We start from the raw sequence: 20,479 nt of genomic DNA, 5'->3' as shown, positions 1-20,479 counted from the left end.
TACATATCTTTTTTCTTTTTTTTAAATCACAGCAAAATGCAACTAGAAGAGAAACACATTATGAATTCATTTCAAGAAACATATCATAACATTTACATACATTTAACTAAGACCAAAATAATATTGCAACACATATGTACCGTTCACCAGAAGACGAGACTCCATTTGCTTTGCTGTTGCTAGTATTCCCTTATTGTCGGTCACCTCCGTGAATGAATGGTGATATACTTGATCCGAATGCGATGACCCACCGGTTAACCTCCCAGCCTACTCCTTGGGTACTCTTCTTCCCCGCGGACCCCCGAGCTGCAATGGGGTTGTACAATGGAGAATTGCAATAGATGGTAGAGGAGAGCACTCCTTGGCTCAAGAGTCCCCTCTCTAAAATCCTCTACCTCACCAAACTCACTATAGGATCGTAATCACTGCTTTGACATCATCTCATCCATCCAACAATAGGGTTCCCAAAAAGTCCCTTCTCCCATGGCTTGCCCCTTCTTATATAAGAGTCCTAATAGATGACACTTTGCATGTCATGCATAGTTATATATATTTTTAATTCAATAGCTTGATTATTCACCTACCCATGTGTCACTCTCTCATCAAGGGTCACCCAAAATTATTTACTTAACTTTTTATTTAAAACTAATATTTTCCTCACCTCACAAGATTCCTATTTCTTCTCCTAGTTGTCTCTTTATCCCCCCTTTTATTCCTTAAATTGTGTTCATTACTTGAAGTCAATTAATGAGTCAAGATTTTATCCCCAGTCTACTCCCTAATTTAACTCAGGTTATCTCTTAGATGTATATCCTTATGTTGGTTGTTGCCACATGGAGCTTCTCTACATTTCTCTACATTTAATTTTATTATTCTTATTTTAATTCACCTTCCTCTTTTCTTAATTAGGTTTAATTAGTTTAGGATTAATCTTTATCCTTACAATTATGTTTGTCTTTCCCCTTTTACCTAATTAAACCACATAATCTACCTAGTATTTTCCAACATGGGAAGGGTAGAGTTTTTAAGGTACTCTATTTTTTTTTTTTCCTATGATCCTCCTTATTCCAAGTTTTATTTTTGATTTAATTACCTTGGTTTCTAATCATCATTTACCCTTGATGTGAATTTACCTAGTTTTCATTCCTTTCTTATATTTATCTATTATTTATTTTTATTTATTTTTAATGATTCCAAGGGTGCCAAGTTTGGTTGTGCCCTTCAAGAACTTCCCTAGAAGTTCCAAGGGTGCCACACCTAATAGTTTATTTGTGATGCCAAGGGTGCCAAGTTGGTCGTGCCCTTCAAGAAATTCCCTTGAAGTTCCAAGGGTGCCACACCACTTGCCCTTCAAGCATCTAGTGACTACGAGGGGAAATTATAATGCAACGTCATAGACCACTGTCATCTCTTGTGTTGCCTGCTATAGTGAGACTAATGGTGTCGAGGATCAAGGAATCCACCTTGATGCGCGCCCCCCGGTAAAATCCTCATGAGCGACCCAACTTTGGGACCTACCCTCATGGCATCGTGATCTTCAAGGCAAAGGTGTTTTAACCTTTCCAGGCCAAGTCACGGCGGGAGTGCTAGTGGGTGAGATCAGGGACACTGTCCCACCCCTCCCATGTAGTTACATCCACTTGTACAACCCCATCACCCATATGTGAGTCATTCGGCCAAGCAACAAATCTATGCCTGCAACCACTAACATATCATCAGAATATAGATAAACATATATAGCAGGTTTCAAAATTGACTTAGAAATTCAAAGATAAAATAATATAATTTTTCATCAAACCAGGTGTCTTTAACTCGTCATATGTGAGTGCCTCTGGTGGTTTCCTACCATACTCAATAATCATCAGTAACAAGGTTTCTCAGTGTTAGCCATTGTCATAATAACATTATCGCCATCACCTAGTCATTCATGTCATTGTTCATTGTGAACCAGAACTAATGCAAGTAGGTAACATAGGGGACACATCCATCATGGCTAGCAACATCATAACATTAATGGAACCATACATATAGATCAAAGCTATTATCATTATAACATCAATAGAAAACATGTCTATCCTTTACTACTATCACCATCATGATATCAATAGAGAGTACACATAACCATTAATTATATCGCAATCATAATATTAATAGAGAACATTCATAACAATCACATTTACTAATAATAGAGTCACGTTTTTGGATCCTCAACCTGAGTTCCCCAAAGAATAAAGTATCTAAGATAATGTCATATTAGGGTCAAGAAACTAGAGTGGGCACTACATACACCCCCTCTTAACAATGGACTTCGTCCCGAAGTCCTTAGAACGTAAAGGAGAAACGACAACACATAATCTTAGGAACCCTTCCTGAAACTCTTGCCAACCTTCTGGTGGGCAGGTTATAATTTTCCCAAGGTATCTATACCACGAATTCCGTTATAACTAACGGACTATATTTGTGATCATTGCAACCCATAATTATTTATGTATTAAGAAACAACAAAACAAGAAGCAGGACAATCACAATCAATATTCATCTCATGGTACAAATTAATATATGATGCATTCAACCAAGTAAAGTCACTCACACACTGTACTCCTGTAGCTTCCAATTATAGTAGTTCATTTCAAAATATGTCTATATGACCCTATAAGTGACAATGTCAGGGATAATATGTAACAAAAAGTGATTTGTATGCTCATCGTTGCATCTGTCAAAGTTCATTGTCATAAATGTTGCAATAATATTATCGTATAAGAAAAGAGCATACAATTATTATTATTATTATTTAAAGGTTGCGAATGAATTTCCAATCCTATTTCAAGATTGAAAAGAAAAGTCTCTTTTCAAGCTAATATATGGTATTGATAATATATAGAGGTATTGCTTGAGTATCAAAACTCACTCGAGCAATGTATGAGACCCTTAAAACAAGCTCTTGCTTGGTTGTATATTTCGCCATTTTTATGCTTTCACCTAAATTTTCCAAAGTGGAGAACTTATGGGACACAGGTCTCAAGTTCAATTCTTACTGATGATAGAAGGTACTCTTACAGCAGTCTAGTCAACTGCGTGAAATAGTTGCTTAATTTAATTTATTTACTGGCGTATGACTTATTGATCACTATCTACTGAATATTTGGCCAAATTATTTCTGAATACTTCAATAAAAGTAAGGGGAATTTGCAATAAGATATCTTTTCTCAGTAATAAAATAATTCTAGAGCATACCGAGGCCTGAATATGAACTGAGCAACAAAACTTAACAATCATAATCTGAAGCTCCTGTACCAAATTATGCCAAGAGAATCCCTTCTTATATGATTCACTCTTACAAATCCCGGTGTCTGAATATTTGACCAAATTTATCTGCCAAAATGATTCTCCACATTTTCACATACACCTCATATTATCAAAGTACACAACCCTTCAGCTGTGAACTTAAAAAAATAAAAATTTCACTACTAATACTGTTTCAGAAAACCATGAGAAAAATGCTTTATACAAATCACACATCATTGTACACATTGTACACTTATGAATAACTCATTCCGTGGAAACTATGTCCATAGTGCAAATATTCACACTGGAGCAAAATATTACATGAATCACACTACGCTTTCAAACTAAATGTCACGTCATTAGTTACGGCTAAATGTTACTTCAATAGATATGTTGAAAAACTGTAAATAATATAACATTCCTCCAAAAAAAAACAAACGCAAACTATATTTTGAACATGAGTCTACCGTCGTCGACTGCAGGGTTTGCGTTCTCTAAACTCTAGGATTTTAGAGGGGCGATTATACTTTCTCAAATAATAATATTTCTTACTAATCCAGGCATCGTTTTCAATAAAAATAAAATAGGACAAAAGAAAACCTGCTCCGCCATCACTAAAACAGAGCAAGATGTTCCGGCGAGATACAAACTTGATTGCAGATATGATATGTTTCAGCCGTGTTAGCAAAGGACAACAATCGATAAAAAGGTACACCACTAGTCACTTTCTTGTTCTTTGCATGCTTAAATTGATTATCTACTTGAAGCTTTTATATTTTTACAGTGCTTTTCCCTCACTCCGCCTTGAGTTCGAGGCAATCTCGAGAGAGCACTTCCCGGTCCGCACACAAGTTTTTCTCCATAGCAATGCCCAAAAATACTACTTACTTAATCTATTAATGTTTTGAGTAAGCCAAACAAAATGGAAAACCATGATCGCAATAAATTGACATAATATCTCATTCTACATCGAATATTAGAATATTTGACAAATCTTTCAGAAATTAGAAATACATACTAGAAGAGCGTCACATACAATACATGAATATTTTTGCATCAAGGGACACATTTAAACTTCAATTATTATTTACAAGTTGTTTATGTGATATGCATTCACAACTATCTTTGGTAGTCAGATACAAGCCTCAAGACACAATGTAAATCTAAACTTTAAAGTGAATAATATTTTTTTTTTTAAGTTCTCCAACTCTATGATTCACTTGGAAACATAAATCCTCTAATGGGAATGTAGGGACCAATGCTATACCAAGTGTAAGGATCAGTTGTATACTATATATTTTTTCTTTTTTTTTTAATAAACCACAATAAAATACAACCAGAAGATAAAAACATTGGGAATTCAAATTTATTCAGCGATGTCTAACACATTCCTCAATTTCATTTCATTGAACATATCATAAAATTTACATATATTTAACTAAGGCCATAAAGAAATCATACAAAATAATATTGCAACACATATGTACCGTTCACCAGAAGACGAGACTCCGTTTGCTTTGTGGTTGCTAGTATTCCTTTGTTGTCGGTCACCTCCGTGAATAAATGGCGATGTACTTGATCCGAATGCGATGACCCACCGGTTAACCTCCCAACCTACTCCTTGGGTACTCTTCTTCCCCGCGGACCCCCGAGCTGCAATGGGGTTGTACAATGGAGAATTACAATAGCTAGTAGAGGAGAGCACTCCTTGGCTTAAGAGTCCCCTCTCTAAAATCCTCTACCTCACCAAACTCACTATAGGATCGTAATCACTGCTTTGACATCATCTCATCCATCCAACAATAGGGTTCCCAAAAAAGTCCCTTCTCTCATGGCTTCCTTCTTTTATAGGAGTCCTCATAGGTGACACTTGGCATGTCATGCATAAATAGTTATTTTTTTATAATTCAATAGCTTGATTATTCACCCACCCAAGTGTCACTCTCTCATCAAGGGTCTCCCAAAATTATTTACTTAAATTTTAATTTAAAATTAATATTTTCCTCACCTCAACAAGATTCCTATTTCTTCTCCTAGTTGCCTCTTTATCCCCCTTTTTATTTCTTGATTTGGGTTCATTGCTAAAGTCAATTAATGAGTCAAGATTTGATCCCCTATCTACACCCCTAATTTAACTCAAGTTATCTCTTAGATGGATATTCTTATGTTGGTTGTTGCCACATGGAGGTTCTCTACATTTCTCTAAATTTAATTTATTATTCTTATTTTAATTCACCTTCTTATTTTCTTAATTAGGTTTAATTAGTTTAGGATTAATCTTTATCCTTACAATTATATCCCTCTTTCTCCTTTTACCTAATTAAACCACATAATCTACCTAGTATTTTCCAACATGGGAAGGGTAGAATTTTTAAGGTAATCTATTTTATTTCTTCCTATGCTCCTCTTAACCCAAGTTTTATTTTATATATAATTACCTCAGTTTCTAACATCATTTACCCTTGATGTAAATTTACCTAGTTTTCATTTCTTGATTATATTTATTAATTTATTTATTTTTAATGATTCCAAGGTGCCAAGTTTGGGTCGTGCCCTTCAAGAACTTCCCTTGAAGCTCCAAGGGTGTCACGCCTAACAATTTATTTGTGATGTCAAGGGTGCAAAGTTGGTCGTGTCCTTCAAGAAAGTCCCTTGAAGTTCCAAGGGTGCCACGCCTAACATTTTATTTGTGATGCCAAGGGTGCCAAGTTGGTCATGCCCTTCAAGAAATTCCCTTGAAGTTCCAAGGGTGCCACACCACTTGCCCTTCAAGCATTCATTGACTACGAGGGGAAAATATAGGTGCAACATCATAGACCGCTATCATCTCTTATGTTACCTGCTATAGTGAGACTAATGGTGTCGGGGATCAAGGAATCCGCCTTGATGCGCGCCCCCCGGTAAAATCCTCATGAGTGACCCAACTTGGGGACCTGCCCTCATGGCATCGTGATCTTCAAGGCGAAGGTGTTTCAACCCTTCCAGCCCAAGTCAAGGCGGGAGTGCTAGTGGGTGAGATCAGGGACACTGTCCCACCCCTCCCATGTAGTTCCATCCACTTGTACAACCCCATCACCCATATGTGAGTCATTCGGCCAAGCAACTAAATTGTGCCTGCAACCACTAACATCTCATCAGAATATAGATAAACATATATAGCAGGTTTCAAAAATTTCAAAGGTAAAATAATATAAACTTTTTCCATCAAACCAATTTTTGTCAACTCGTCATATGCGAGTGCCTCTGGTGGTTTCCTGCCATACTCAATAATCATTAGTAATAGGGTTTCTCAGTGTTATTCATTGTCATAATAGCATCATTAACAACACCTAGTCATTCACATCATTGTTCATAGTAAGCCCGAATTAATGAAAGTAGGTAACATAGGGGACACATCCATCATGGCTATCATCATCAACATCAATGGAAGCATACATATCCATCAAGCTATCAACATCGTAACATCAATAGAAATATACCTATCCATCAAGTTTATCATCATCATGATTTAATAGAGAGCATACATATCCTTTACTGCCATCATCATCATAAATTCAATAAATACCAAACTTACCCATTTAATATTACAATCATCATAATACCAATAGATAACATACATAACCGTTCATGCTATCTTCATCATAATATCAATGGAGAACATACATAAACATCACAACCATGAATATCTCAGTCACTAATACTAGCTTCATATGCCTGGATCCTCAACCTGAGGTCCTCAAAGAATAATGTGTGGCCCTTAGGGCTAAATAAATGTTAGTTTCATATCACTGTCAGTCAACTAGAGCGGGCACTACATACACCCCCTCTTAATAATAGACTTCGTCCCGAAGTCCTTGGAATAGGTAAGGAAAATGGTGACGCATCTCCTCAGCATCCTCCCAAGTAGCTAAACTGGGACTATAATTGTCCCACTAGCCCTTAACTTGATCCACTAACCACTATATAATCTGCAAATTTCGCTGGTCTAGTATGCGAACTGGTTCGGCCATTACTATTCCCTTAACCGAAACCTGCAAATGACCAAAGTCAATAACATGCGAAGGATCTGAAATATAATGACGCAAAACATAAATATGAAACACATCATGCATACATGCTAAAGATGGAGGTAAGGCAAGCCTATATGCCACCAACTCTTTCCTTTCTAAGATTTCAAAAGGTCCCACAAACCGTGGAGACAATTTTTCTCTCATTACAAATTCTTATAGAGCTTATCTTGGGGCCTTACTCTCAGGAACACCCTATCTCCCTATTCATAACTTCGGTCTACCTGATGAGCATCAACATAGCTCTTTTGTCGATCTTGCACTTCCTTTAGCCTCTCCCTAATCATAGTCATTTTTTTCTTCCATATCTTGCACTAATTTTGGTCCTATTAATACTCAGTCCTCTAGTCGGTCCCAACTGAAAGGTGTTCTGCAAGGTCTTCCGTGTAAGAATTCAATTAGTGCCATCTTGATGGGACTCTGATAACTATTATTGTAAGAAAATTCCACGAGGGGTAAGAACTCCTCCCATCTCTTTTGTTGGTTCATCACATACACCCGAAGCATGTCTTCAAGGATTTGATTAGTCCTTTCTGTTTGCCCATCTGTCTCAGGGTGATAAGTAGAGCTAAAGTTCAACTGGGTTCCCAAGGCTTCTTGGAAACTGGTCCAAATCCTTCTTGTAAACACTGCTCCCCTATCAGATATGCTCTTCCTAGGCACTTCATGCAATCTCATAATCTCATCAATAAACTCTGTCTATTTCCGGTGCCTTATATGTAGTCTTAATTGGTATGTAATGGGTGCTCTTGGTCAACATGTCCACCACTAAAAATATGGATTCATGTCCTCTTGAGGTCATTGGTAGTCTCACAATGAATTCCATTGATATAACTTCCTATTTTGATTTTGGTATCTCATGGGGTTGCAATAATCGTGCTGGATGTCTGTGTTCAACTTTTACTCGTTGACACTCTAAGCATCTTGCTACCAAGTTTACGATGTCCTTCTTCATCCCCTTCCAAAAGAAGAGTGGTTTCAGGTCCACACTCATCTTCTTAACATCAGGGTGTGCCATGTATACTGCGCAATGTGCTTCATTCAAGATTAACTCTAGTATATCTTCATTCAGTGGTACATATATCCTTCCCCGAAATCATAGTAGCCCATCGTTATCAAGAGAGTATTCTTCATATTTTGGGACCCTCGTTTCATCCTCCCTCAAAATTTTGCTAACCTCTTGATACTGGGTGTCTTTAAGTTGTAAATCAAGCAGTTTCTCCCTCAAATTTGTCTTTAAGGGACTCACTGAAAATATCCGAGGCATCCTGCTTAAAGCATCAACTACCCTATTTACCGTTCCTTTTATGTAAGCGAGATCAAAATCATATTCACTAATTAACTCATACCATCGTCCTTGTCTTGCATTTAAGTGGTCTTGAGTGAATATGTGTTGTAGCCCATAATAATCAGTCATATGATCAAATTCCTTCCAAGAAGGTAGTGTCTCCAAATATTTAGTGCATAAGCAATTGCTGTCATTTCTAGATCATGGGTTACGTAGTTTTCTTTGTGCGTTCTAAGTTTCCTTGTTGCATAAGATATTACTCTTCCTTCTTGCATTAACACACAACCCAGCCCTTCCTTGGAGGCATCAGTGCAACCCAAAAATTCTTGTTCCATATCCGACACCTTCAAAATTGGTGTTGTCATTAATAACACCTTTAACCTTTGGAATGCCTCTTCACATTTTTCAGTCCAAATGAATTTCTTGTTCTTTCTTTGGAGCTCGGTAATGGGGTTTTATATCTTCGAAAACCCTTTGACAAATATCTAAGAACAAGTATTAATAATGAAATAATATATAATAATAAATTCCATTATTTATAAGGAAAAATAATTAAATAATTAAAAAATGTAATGATTTTGAGAATGTTAAACTAGCACAACCAATTGCATGCAATCATGACATGGTTAACTGGAGCGAACTTAGTTTAGCTATCACTAGTTAATACTTGGGTGCCAAAATCAGCCATTGAAATTTTTTATTAGTCAACTATGAAATATGCAACTGGTCTAGGATATTGTTTATTAATATGCTACATCGGTTGTAAACAATGTATATATCATCTGAATTTCTAATGGTTGAATATTCAAAATGGGTTTAATAATTCAGGTCACAACATTTTAAAATAAATGCATATCCCATGTAGGGAAGGGATTTCTTGAACCTATTACCACCGTTATTGTGGTAATTTTCATATACATGTCTCAACTCCTACAACCTTTGTGTTCGGCAGATAAGAACTCACAAGCTGTCATCTTCCGACTATGACTCTAGAGGCCTCTTAGTATTAAAAGTGGCATTCAGATACCCTCACTTTGAATTGGACCAAAACCTATATTTTTGAACCAGATGGTTTTACAATGATTTAAAGTGGTTCTTGACTTCATATGCCATAGCATCAATCAATTTCTATGCATTATACACTAGCACAAATATTCTCCTAAATTCCATGTTAGGATCCATGAAGTACTCGTACATTATGTCAATCCAATTTAGAGTATTTCTTCACTTCATTTGCTATAGTATCAGTCAATTGCTCTGCATTATACTCTAGCCTAAACATTCTCACACCAAAATCTTAATCTTTTCATAAAAGATTTAGACATGTTAATAATATGGCAGTTGCTTCTTCAAATTAAATTTCTATGTAATTGACATACACTTTGATGAAAACTCCAAAGCTAAAAAGCTTATCAACTTATATTAATTTTCTTTACAATAAATATGAATTTCTATTTTTTTTAAAATAAATATAATATCTAACCTTCTAAAGAAACAATCTTGAACCTTAAAATATATTAGATATACAAATGTGAATAAAGATACAAACTCTATTTAAAAAGAATCTAAATGTTTTGATTTTAGTATAAATAAAATTACTATTAATTTAAATAACACACTAATAAAATGATATATTCATGATTAGGTAAATAATAATATTATATTAAAATTTGGAATTTCATACGTGTAGTTGAAAATAAAATATAATTTAAATATTTTTCAATGTAATATTTATGAGAGTTTTTAAAACACTTACCAATATAGCCTTAGTTTATTATATATTGTTATAGAATGTAGGAACAACGATGTCACTTTTGAATTTTATATTTCAATATTTAGTGATCATATTTAAAAAATGTTTACTATATAGGACACAACAAAAGTGTACATATAAACAATTTAAATGATATGGTAACAAAATATACTTTAATTATATAAAACTACAAGTTTTGAGTGTGAGAGATGCACACTTCATTGAATATATCGAATGTAGGGACTCGAATAGATTTGATTATGAGCACAATGATTTGGTACACAGTGAGTGTACATATGCTTTGATGAATTCTCAATCATGATCAAACCGTAAACACCAGGGCAGATATATAACCAAAAACCAAAACCTGTATAAGATGTAGAAAATCAATATATGGTTGTAAAGTTCTTATTATACGTTCTACGATTATTCCTTCCTTCCTTGCAAGTTTGTTTTTATATTCTTGAAAAATGGCTTCCTTCATCTATCAAACTTCCTATATCGTACATCGCCTCATATACATCTCCTCCGGCCCTCTCAATCTTTTTGTTTGATGGGAAATTGGAGAAGAGCACGAGAAAATTGGAATTGAATCGAGTTTATGATCCAGTAGATTGAGAAGATGAAGAGAAACAGATTGAGGAATTTGGCAGGATCATATCTGTCCAGATCGAATCGTGTTTATGATAAGGTGGGTCTGTGTCTTCAGCTGCTTTTATGAGATCAAAAATAAAAATAAAAAATTAAAGACATAATCTACATGTAACAAAGCATGTAGAGGTGAATCTTTTATGGGCACGTGGAAAATAATATCCTACCACCCACGACAATGAATCTGTGACTGGCGTTTTGAAATCTATGTGGATCTCGCTAACCACAAATGGATCATTGGAACTTCAGTGGAATAAACACGTCTAATACAACCTTTCGCTAGGGATCACCGAGCAAACTGTAGCCGAGCCAGAATTACCATTGTCCTAAAGCATGGGGAGAACAGAAAAGAGATGTTTCCATTGAGCTATACTCCTAGAAGTCTTCAATGAGCCTCTGTCATCATCCATGAAATAGAATAGATAACCCGTATACCAGTCGAATATCAGGTCTGCGTGGAAGAGAGTTTAAGGGACTGCGTGATATCACACTATAAGATTCGAATGTTATTGTGATTTTTATTTATAATGCAGTCAAGCCAAGACAACAATGCAGTGCCTCCAGCAGATGTAGCGGAAGTCAAAGTAAACGATTCGAGTGGCGTTACTGAAGTTGTGGGACATCGACCCACGCGAATCCCGCCAGCATTTGTGAGACTACACTGTTTCATGCATGTTATATGCATCCCTTGCATTGGATCCAAAGGCGATGACTCATTTAGGGACAATGGCTTCAAATACACCGTTGAAACGCAAAAAAGGCCTTTCATTTGAACCCTTCTGGTAGAATAATTAGAAGCTTAACACGTTTGCAGGAAAAGACCTTTAAGTGACACGGCTATGCAATTCCCTGCTGATATTCTCGGAAGCATCAAATCACCCTGCTCTATTTGAGGCGAGTTTCCGTATATCTCCAAGAATATATGACACAAGATAATTCCAAGGAGAAAATTCACAATAAGGACCCCAAGATTTTAGCGGCAACTTTAACGATTGCAGTGTCTGGGCCAGTATAGCATAATTTAAACACTACAGGGAAATAACAACACAATTTTGTAGAATATAATGAAGAGAAAAAAAGTAGCAGCTTTGCCTGAAATAATCCAGCTCCCAAAGTAAGAGTACCAAGGATTTTCCTTTATTCCACTTTTAGAACACTCTACTGATGCATTTTCTGCAATTGTTCATAAGCTTAGCACAGTACACTAAATAATTTAAGTTTAAATTCACTTCTCATAGTATTTAGGTATGCTTGCGAAGTCAAATGTAGTCACGATAAAATGACAACAGGGGCATACCTTTGTGCCTCAATAACTCAAGTCCAGAACTCCAATTGTTTAAGTGAGTCTCGTATAGCAATTGCAACAGCTTTAAACTGATAGTGAGAATCAATTTAACGCTGCTGAATATACGGTCCAAATTACAACTCTGCTAATATATATATATATTTTTAACAAATAGTCCAAAAATTAGAATCGAAAAATCTAATTTAATATTATGAATGGGATTTGTTCAAATTTAAAAAATCCCTCCAAAACTAAAATTTTGAATCGTTCCCCAAGTCAACTTCAACACGGAGTAAAATTCTTCTATAAATTGAGACGATTTCTTCTCATTCATGGTAAGAAAGCAAGCTCACATTATCTATCTAGGATTTGTACAGCCCTTGAGTATTACAATGCTGTCAAGAAGGCATTACAGTGAAGAGTATATGCGTTTGCTAGTCATGGTTTCTAGGCTATGATATTAAGCTTATGGGATTCGTTGGGCTTTTTCAAGTTTTTTTTTCGCAGGTGAATTTGCACTTGACTATCCAAGAAAACTTTATCTATTCGAAGGAGTGACCTATGTATGAACGAAGTCTGAAATTTATAAAGGCGTGGTTTCCTGTGCATTAGAATTTTGTTTTGTCTTGGCTCTAAGATTTGAGGTCAATCTGCAATGATTTAAATTCTTCTTTAGGATGTCATCATTACCATGAGGAAATAATGTTCTGAAAGATTAGTTTTTTTTTTTTTGGGCAGTCCAACATGTGTATCTTGTGAAAATGAAGATCCTCTTCTCCACAACAGATTTAAGACTGACATCTGTGATCTGATCTAAGAGAAGCATATCATCTGAAGCAATTGTTAAAGTATGGCCTGAAGGCTTATGAGACCTAGATCGTGGATACCTAAAGCGTTTTTGAAGTGAACACATGCTCATGTTTGACTGAAACAAAATACTCATCCTTTAGGTGGAATCATAGTGGCTTAAAGCATCAAATCTAGATTTGTTGTATAAACATTTTCTAAAGATCTTCGTGTAGTAGATCAACATCCTCATTCTTGTAGTTGTGTACAACTCTGCAGATGAGATCTAGGTTGGGGTTTATTTAACCTATCTAGATACTTCTTAAATTTGTCTAGTTGTCGATATGAGCCACTTTTTTACCAACGTATAAGAGGTATATTGGAGTAGTTTTGGTTTGGTTTGTTGAAATCTTTTTATAATTATCCACAAAATTGTAATGAGTTACATTGGAAATTGAGCATAGTTAGGATATCGGCCATAATAAATTATTGTGCATGGAAGAAATATTGGTGTTGACTTGACTAATTTTGTTGTACAGCTATGGGATTTTGCATCTAATAGCTAGCTAAGAGCCTTGAAAGGTCACCATACACAATTTCTGGGTAGTGTTTAGCAGATATTTAACTAATTAATCATGCATGCATGGGCCCATAGGTCTCAAGGGTTCAACATAGCTCTGATACCAAATGTAGGGACCAACGCTATACCAAGTGTAAGGGTCAGTTGTATACTATATATATATATATTTTAATAAACCACAATAAAATACAACCAGAAGATAAAAACATTGGGAATTCAAATTTATTCAACGATGTCTAACACATTCATCAATTTCATTTCACTGAACATATCATAAAATTTACATATATTTAACTAAGGCCATAAAGAAATCATACAAAATAATATTGCAACACATATGTACCGTTCACCAGAAGACAAGACTCCGTTTGCTTTGCGGTTGCTAGTATTCCTTTGTTGTCGGTCACCTCCGTGAATAAATGGCGATGTACTTGATCCGAATGCGATGACCCACCGGTTAACCTCCCAACCTACTCCTTGGGTACTCTTCTTCCCCGCGGACCCCCGAGCTGCAATGGGGTTGTACAATGGAGAATTGCAATAGCTAGTAGAGGAGAGCACTCCTTGGCTTAAGAGTCCCCTCTCTAAAATCCTCTACCTCACTAAACTCACTATAGGATCGTAATCATTGCTTTGACATCATCTCATCCATCCAACAATAGGGTTCCCAAAAAAGTCCCTTCTCTCATGGCTTGCCCCTTCTTTTATAGGAGTCCTCATAGGTGACACTTGGCATGTCATGCATAATTAGTTATTTTTTATAATTCAATAGCTTGATTATTCACCCACCCAAGTGTCACTCTCTCATCAAGGGTCTCCCAAAATTATTTACTTAAATTTTAATTTAAAATTAATATTTTCCTCACCTCAACAAGATTTCTATTTCTTCTCCTAGTTGCCTCTTTATCCCCCTTTTTATTCCTTGATTTGGGTTCATTACTAAAGTCAATTAATGAGACAAGATTTGATCCCCTATCTACCCCCCTAATTTAACTCAAGTTATCTCTTAGATGGATATTCTTATGTTGGTTGTTGCCACATGGAGGTTCTCTACATTTCTCTAAATTTAATTTATTATTCTTATTTTAATTCACCTTCTTATTTTCTTAATTAGGTTTAATTAGTTTATGATTAATCTTTATCCTTACAATTATATCCCTCTTTCTCCTTTTACCTAATTAAACCACATAATCTACCTAGTATTTTCCAACATGGGAAGGGTAGAATTTTTAAGGTAATCTATTTTATTTCTTCCTATGCTCCTCTTAACCCAAGTTTTATTTTTTATATAATTACCTCAGTTTCTAACATCATTTACCCTTGATGTAAATTTACCTAGTTTTCATTTCTTGATTATATTTATTAATTAATTTATTTTTAATGATTCCAAGGTGCCAAGTTTGGGTCGTGCCCTTCAAGAACTTCCCTTGAAGCTCCAAGGGTGCCACGCCTAACAATTTATTTGTGATGTCAAGGGTGCAAAGTTGGTCGTGCCCTTCAAGAAAGTCCCTTGAAGTTCCAAGGGTGCCACGCCTAACATTTTATTTGTGATGCCAAGGGTGCCAAGTTGGTCATGCCCTTCAAGAAATTCCCTTGAAGTTCCAAGGGTGCCACGCCACTTTCCCTTCAAGCATTCAGTGACTACGAGGGGAAAATATAGGTGCAACATCATAGACCGCTATTATCTCTTATGTTGCCTGCTATAGTGAGACTAATGGTGTCGGGGATCAAGGAATCCGCCTTGATGCGCGCCCCCCGGTAAAATCCTCATGAGCGACCCAACTTGCGGACCTGCCCTCATGGCATCGTGATCTTCAAGGCAAAGGTGTTTCAACCCTTCTAGCCCAAGTCACGGCGGGAGTGCTAGTGGGTGAGATCAGGGACACTGTCCCACCCCTCCCATGTAGTTCCATCCACTTGTACAACCCCATCACCCATATGTGAGTCATTCGGCCAAGCAACTAAATTGTGCCTGCAACCACTAACATCTCATCAGAATATAGATAAACATATATAGCAGGTTTCAAAAATTTCAAAGGTAAAATAATATAAACTTTTTCCATCAAACCGATTTTCGTCAACTCGTCATATGAGAGTGCCTCTGGTGGTTTCCTGCCATACTCAATAATCATCAGTAACAGGGTTTCTCAGTGTTATTCATTGTCATAATAGCATCATTAACAACACCTAGTCATTCACATCATTGTTCATAGTAAGCCCAAATTAATGAAAGTAGGTAACATAGGGGACACATCCATCATGGCTATCATCATCAACATCAATGGAAGCATACATATCCATCAAGCTATCAACATCGCAACGTCAATAGAAATATACCTAACCATCAAGTTTATCATCATCATGATTTAATAGAGAGCATACATATCCTTTACTGCCATCATCATCATAAATTCAATAAATACCAAACTTACCCATTTAATATTACAATCATCATAATACCAATAGATAACATACATAACTGTTCATGCTATCTTCATCATAATATCAATGGAGAACATACATAAACATCACAACCATGAATATCTCAATCACTAATACTAGCTTCATATGCCTGGATCCTCAACCTGAGGTCCTCAAAGAATAATGTGTGGGCCTTAGGGCTAAATAAATGTTAGTTTCATATCACAGTCAGTCAACTAGAGCGGGCACTACAGGGAAAAAGTGGAGAAATTTGTCTGAATTGAAGGAAGGCTAAAGTCTAGACAATCTCAGTCTCGTTTTGTTTCATATGTTTCTAATTTTCTCAAAGACATAGCAGTATCAAAATAAAAGCTGCAAAGGGAACTAAGTGCTCTTTGTAACATAATGCATGTCAATAAAATATAGACAACAATTATTAATAAATCTAATTTGGGAAAACATACAATTACATTTGCATCAATCTTCTTTGATCTATCTTATAATTGAAATGCGCATAAATTATCTCATAACTGTGTCACAAAGATAGGGATGAATATTACAGATAATCAACTCTTCCATGCCAAACACACTTATGGAGCCTCAACTCAGCTCTCACAACAGGGATAAGCTGGGAATGCTTCTAGTCAAAAGCAGATGTGATCCTTCAATAACTTGCCGAATCTCGGCTTACTGCTCAACTCAAGAACATACACCATTAGTGAAAACTCTTAGAATCCCACACCTCGAGATAGATTACAAAGCACACACACCCAAATTACTCTTGCTCTAATCCCTATGAGGGTTATTGGCGTCTTCTAGTTCTGTGCATAAAAGGGACTAAACTCATTCTCCTCTCACCTAGATTATGCGATCTCATAAATGTTATCGAATCTCATTCCGGTAAATGTTGCTGTGGCTGTTATCGAATCTCTTTCTCCTCTTTAAGCACTGAATTTCAACTAGCAGAATATTGTGACCCAAAACTGTAAATATGCATATAAATTGTTGTATCGTGCATGCTATTTGTTGTTGTTCTGTTCTCAGTTAGGACTCTAAACTGAGAATACCGATACACTTTATTGCTGTCCTGTGCTTAAGGTTTATTCAAATGTTACCATCAGAGACATTTTCCCACGCTCTTAAACGAGGGTCTGGACCAAGCCCATAAACTCGAATTTAGAGTCAGAAGACTAAGGGCAGTCATGGTGCCGAAACTGAAGTGATCTCGGGGACAGTGGCTATTACGAGATAATGACAGAATGGGAGAGTAGAGGATGCGCAGCAACAGTTTGACAGAATGCTTGAACGTAATGCAGTTTCCTGGACCACGCTGATTGCAGGGTATGCCCAGAGTGGCTGTAGTTTTATGTTGAACCAGTTCTATTGCCGTAATTTGTTCAGAAATGAATTCGACTTGTATGAATATGTTTGGGTTCAATCTTTGTAAGGTGACTCTGCACATAAATTGGGAAAATCGATGTTGTTAATTAGGCAAAACTCTGATATTATTTAAATAATGTGATGTTCTGAACATTACAGACAACGCACAATTGGGATGTAATATCCACGGCAATTGCAGAAGTTAATTGGCAATTCGAATTACAATGTTAAGAAATGCAGTAGAGCGTTTGAAGGATTGATGGAGGAGGCGTTAAATTGGGTTGAAGACTTCAACAGTACTTGGTGGTCTGTAATCGAATAAATTCGATTGGACAGCGCTGAAGAATGTATCGATTTGGTAAATGAAGTTTTAATGTTCCAAATTTCATTTGCTATTAACACTATTCTAAATCCAGAATCATGGAATGCTAAAAGCGTTGGTAACACCATCCAAATTCTACCTGTGAGCCATTAGACAACGAATTAACATTTGAAATTGCAGAAAAAGACCACAAGCTAACGAGTCTGGCAAAGTTATTAAACGAAGGCGCTGAAAGATTACAATCTGGCAAAGTCTCAACAGCAGTATTGCAGTAGTCATATGAGGTTAACTGTAATGTTAATGTCAAGGTATGAAATTCTGGCATTCAATTTTAAGAGCTGGTAAGCAGAATGGGATGGGGGCACTTATATATTTGATATTGGTTCATTTAAATTAAATGATGGGGCATTGTCTCATTGACTTCTGAGTATATGAAATCAGATACTGAAACCCATATATAAATATTCAAGAAGAAGATTTTGGGCTTAAAACCAGAATTAAAAGGGCTATTGTATTGAGGTTTGGTTGAGACAAAACTTTGTGCAATTTAATGTGAAATGGAAACCATATAGATAATGGCCAAGAGTGAGTGAAATGCCAAGCTTTTGATTGAATCCAGCATATGTGAATGTAATTGTGGTAATGGATCTGAATTATGAGAGCATTCGAAGTTGATGGGATTGATAGTTAAAATATGAATGAGGATGAAGGAAACTTCACATACAGTGATTGATTTTTATTGAGTTTTCATGAACCATGAAATATGTGAACAGGTGTTTGAGAAGCTTCCGCATGCAAATGATAAAATGTGAACTTGCCAGGAATTGAAAGGTAAGCTTCCGCATATTAATTGAGATTGCCAGTGGTAGAAATTTGCCAGACATTGAGGTACTGATTGAGCATAGGCCGAGATGCATGTTCATATGCAATTGAAGAAAGATTCTGGGTATTGCAGGCTATTTTTTTTTATTTTTTTTTTCAGGGGAGTTGCAATAAGAGATAAGACTCAAACTGTTGACATGAACTCATGTCCAGAGACAATCTGCCGTATAACAAAGGAATGTAATAATACTAAAATTGTAAAGTCCACCTTAAGGTCTATAAAAGAACCCATAATAAGAGATGACTGAAACACAGTACACATTGGCAAGCAACAAAACATAATTGGACCTCAGCTTAATGTGTCTTCACGTATTCTTGAATAACATTCAAACCCTCAGTTTCTTCACCATAGTCCTTAACAACAAGGCAAGAGCACCCAACAACCTTGCGGGCTTTTCCCTCCGAGTCAATCTTGCAAAGTCCTGCCCATTCACCCAATTTCTTTGCACTGGGCACAGAAATCAAGTTCACATTGTGCTCAGCACACAGAGATTGCACTAATTTTGTGTAATCAGGTTGGTTGCAATCCTCTGCAAGGACGCACAACTGAGCTGCATGTTTCTCAATGGCTTTAGCACCTTCGTGAAGACCTCGAGCAAGACCATCATGGGCCAATGATTTCTTTAATACAAGCTGCAAGGCAGTCAATATGTCCATAGGCTCACCAATTGCCGCAGTTGGCTTCTCTTCAATAATATCAGCATCTCCCCCATCCGCCATGGCTTCGCCAGCAAAATCGAAAAGGGAACCACAAACGCGTACTCACTAAATAATGAAGGAGCAACTGGAGAGTCAAGAAGCCGAGCACATAAAAGCTGGGTATTGCAGGCTATGCCTGCGTCAGTAAGGACTAAGGAGGGTATTAATGTACATTGAGATTCCATTGTGAGGGATACGATGGAATTCTGGGAATTAATTTTACAGTCGTTTTTGGCCAGAGATTCATATTATATTTAACAAGTTCTCTCATTGTCAAAATTCTTTGTGATACATAAGTTTTGGAAAATTGAATACTATCATGTCTGTGCAGGTTATTGCCTCTCGACGCAAAGATTTTGAGATCAGTCAGTAAATCACAAGCTTCCCAAATTCGCATGACATGACGAAAGAAAAAAAAATGTCCCAAAAAAAACTGAGAGCTCAGTGGCAGCAACCAATTTTGGTCAGGTACTTTAAATTGTTCATTTCCAGATGTCCGGTAGTTTTCATTTATAGATACTGAGTTCAGAAGGATTTTTGCAGGTTAGAACCTCCCTCTCTCCTACATAATTTGGTGATGAAGAATCTGGACTTTAAAAATGAAACAACAAAAATTTGAAAATGAAATCGAGATTTAAAAATGAAATTTCATACTTCTAATAACCCTAGATAGATTTAGTTTCAGTTTCACTCGTAATCAAACTTAGTAATTCTCTTCCCAAATTTATAATTTTTTTTTTTTTGCTATCATATAATAACTGTTCTTTCTTAGGCCCAGTGTGTGAACTTGGCTCTGATACCAAGTGTAAGGACCACATCCAGACTTTATACATATCTTTTTTTTTTTTTTTTTTTTTTTTTTTTAAATCACAACAAAATGCAACTAGAAGAGAAACACATTAGGAATTCATTTCAAGAAACATATCATAACATTTACATACATTTAACGAAGACCGAAATAATATTGCAACACATATGTACCGTTAACCAGAAGACGAGACTCCATTTGCTTTGCTGTTGCTAGTATTCCCTTGTTGTCGGTCACCTCCGTGAATGAATGGCAATATACTTGATCCGAAT

At 36.2% G+C, this 20,479-nt stretch overlaps 1 pseudogene; it reads right to left on the bottom strand.

Moving 5' to 3' along the window:
- Nucleotides 1-18,805: 18,805 nt before the first annotated feature.
- Nucleotides 18,806-19,471, bottom strand: LOC149226682 (small ribosomal subunit protein eS12 pseudogene; annotated as a pseudogene).
- Between the last annotated feature and the right edge of the window lie 1,008 nt (nucleotides 19,472-20,479).

The sequence above is a fragment of the Pinus tabuliformis genome, chromosome J (genome assembly GCF_031772625.1).
Source record: "Pinus tabuliformis cultivar Carrire ecotype Pingquan chromosome J, CPIR1, whole genome shotgun sequence".
Lineage (NCBI taxonomy): Eukaryota > Viridiplantae > Streptophyta > Pinopsida > Pinales > Pinaceae > Pinus > Pinus tabuliformis.
Note: the sequence above shows the minus strand (reverse complement) of the source record. Positions and strands in the feature narration are given on the sequence as shown.